The following is a 3,108-nucleotide window of genomic DNA, read 5'->3' on the forward strand; positions in this document are numbered from 1 at the left end:
AAGAAACAATTGACATTAAAACCTGGAATCTAGAAAAACTGTATTGATGAATCTATTTGCAAGGAAGGAAAAGAGATGCAGATGTAGAGAGTGGACTTATGGATACAGTGAGGGAGGAAGAGGGTGAGAAAAACAAAGAAAGTAGCATCAACATATATACATTATCAGGTGGAAGGTGAGTCACTGATGAGAACTTGCTGTGTAGCACAGGGAGCCAGTCTGGCTCTCTGTGACGACCTGGAGGGATGAGATGGGGGAGGGGTGGAAAGCTAAGGAGGGAGAGAGTGTATGTATATGGCTATATACATACCTATATGCATGTATGTATGTGTATGTGTGTATGGATGGATATGTATATGGCAAATCAGCAAATTATGGCTGAGTTGCATTGTTGTGTGGCCACAACCAACACAACATTCGGATTTTTTTAATTTTTAAATTAAAAAAAAAAAAAAAAACAATAAAAACCTGGAAGGACTGGGAATTCCCTGGTGGTCCAGTGGTTAGGATTCTGCACTTTCAACGCTGAGGGCCCAGGTTCAATCTCTGGTCAGGGAACTAAGATTCCCACAAGCTACCTGGAAAAAAAAAAAAAAAGAAAATGTGAGTTCCTTCTGGCTGTTTAAAAAAAAAGACAGAGAAGAAGGGGGAGTGTAGCCAAGCAGAGGGGCTGTGTTTCCGGGAGCCAGGAATGGTCTACTTCTTGATCCCTACAATGGTTTCCTGGGTATTCCCTTCTTTATGTTCTATTTTTTTTCCTTCTGATCTTTTCAGTGACGGTATCACACCGTTTTAATAAAAGGGCTTCACAAAAGCAAAGCCTGAGAAATTCAAGACTAGCTCGGGGAACTGAGGTTAAAAGAAAAAAAAAAAAGGCAAAGTCTGCTCAGCTGCTGTGATGCCTAACAAAGCTGCAAAGGCAGCCCAAATCCACAGGCTGTCAGATGCACCAAGTGCAAGCATGATGCATGCTGTGGAGATGAATCCTTGCATGACGGTTTCACTGAAAAGAAGTCTGTCCTTGGCCGCCCACCCTTCACCCGTGCAGCACCAGCCCGGGTGCTCGGTGGCTCAGAGAGGCTGGGGGAGGCCCACCTTTCACCGGGAAGCTCCCTGGCTTGGCTCCCCTTCACGTCTCCTGATGCCAGAAATCCTGACGGAAGAACAGTCTCCACGGTGCCAGAAGAGGAGGCTATAGTGCCGCCTGGAGACAAATCCTTGCCGAGTCTGTGCTTCCCATAGAGAAAATGTTGCTTTCAGCCTCCGGGCCCTGCAGGCAGAACATGCCCCCGTGGCACCCGACATATGACAGCAGGGGATTCTTGCCCATTAACCTCAGGCCCCGGCCATGGTGTATACTTTCCATCAGATTGGATCATCCAGCTGAGTTTTGTGGCCTCGCAGACAAACTGAATCAGATGAAGGTCGCTGATCCCAAGAGCTGGATTCTACGGCCAGTGCACCCAACTGGCCCCAAGCGGCTTTGACTTTATGGCAAAGATGGAGGCGTCAGGTGTGTCCTTATCCCTAGGTTAAGGGATGTCATCAGGTCTTGAGGGTAGACTGGCCCTGTCCTCAGAGAAACAGAGAAAGTCCTTTCTGTTCTTTTTCCTTTCACATCCAGTTTAGAGAGTCTGCTCATGTCATAACAGGACAACCAGAACAGGCTGTGATCTAGGGAGGGCCACCGAGGGCCTTGGATGAAGCCGACCTGCGCGGAGACACACGTGGCCAAGGCACGGCTGTCTCACTGCACTTTTAGCTCTGGGTCTTTCGTGGCAACCCCTCCCATCTCATGTTGTAATTATCTGTGAACTTACCACTTACCATATCTCCTCCATTACTGGGCACAGGCTCCGGAGGACACACCCCATGCCTGGCACAGTGCCCCTGCAGTCATTAGTCCCTCTAAATGTTTGCAGAATAGAAGAGAATCAGCACACATTAATCTCAAAAATATACCAGTTACTATAGTAGATGCCTAGTGTATACTTAATGTACACTTCTCACGACCAGCATCTGGTCAGTCTTGACATCACCACATTCAGACTGAGTCTCAAAACTCTTAAGGGCCACAGTTCCTATACTTTTGGGCACCAGGGTTCATAAAAGACAATTTTTCCACATATGGGGTGGTGGGGGTGGTTTTAGTATGATTCCCGTAAGGAGTAGACAACCTAGTTCATGCATGCTCTGTTCACAGTAGGGTTGGAGCACCTGTGAGAATCTAATGCCTCTACTGATCTGACAGGAGGTGGAGCTCAGGCAGTAATAAGAGCCAAGAAAAACAGATGCAAATACAGATGAAGGCCTGTTCGCTCTCCCACCTGCTGCTCACCTCCTGCTGTGTGGCCTGGTTCCTAACATGCCAAGGGCCGGAACCAGGGCTGGGGACTCCTGTCTTGGAGGACTTGCCCAAGGTCACTCAGCCAGCCAGAGTCCAATCTAGACTGGACTCTAAAGCTGTTGTTCTGCCAGGTCCTTCCCTTCTGTCTCCATGAATGAGTGGGTGAATGGGGTTGATGTCTACAAGACACTTGAGTCCCCCAAGTGCTACTAACACTGCTTTTCAGCAACCCTCACCTGAGGTTCGGGGGGCATTTTTCATCTGTACTGCAAGCAGAACACACCCAAAGACAATAGAGAAGTGGCCTTGGCACAATTCTGTGAGCTACTTTCTCTGCCCACGTCACCACCAAGGCTAGAGTGAATGCCACTTCACTACTTGTGCTTGCTTTGTCCTTAAGCGTGACCATGCCCACAAGTGTTAAGCCAACTCCTGAACTCACCCAGGTCTGTTCTTTGAGTTGTCTGCCCCATCACCTACCTGCCAATGCCTGCTCATCTGTCAAGACCCAGGTCCTGCAGGAAACCTCTCCTGGCTCCCTCAGCAGAGCCACTCACTGTCTCCTCAGCTACTGAGGACTCAGGGGTCACCAAACATACTGGAGGCTACAGTACTTGAGAGTCCCTCCCCCGCCGCCCCCCGTCCCCGAGAAACAGCAGGTCAAACCAGGAAGACAAGAACATAGACCATGAGAATACAACATGCACATCCTGACGTGGTATAATGGGAGATCTACAACAATGTTGTATTATTGTCAGAAA

The 3,108-nt window shown here is 48.6% G+C and overlaps 1 non-coding gene across 1 annotated transcript; it reads left to right on the forward strand.

The window, feature by feature from the left end:
* Window positions 1–485: 485 nt before the first annotated feature.
* On the forward strand, window positions 486–558 carry TRNAE-UUC (transfer RNA glutamic acid (anticodon UUC)). Its single transcript has one exon. It is a non-coding gene; the product is annotated as a tRNA-Glu (tRNA).
* The last annotated feature ends 2,550 nt before the right edge of the window (window positions 559–3,108 follow it).

Source organism: Budorcas taxicolor, chromosome 9, assembly GCF_023091745.1.
Source record: "Budorcas taxicolor isolate Tak-1 chromosome 9, Takin1.1, whole genome shotgun sequence".
Lineage (NCBI taxonomy): Eukaryota > Metazoa > Chordata > Mammalia > Artiodactyla > Bovidae > Budorcas > Budorcas taxicolor.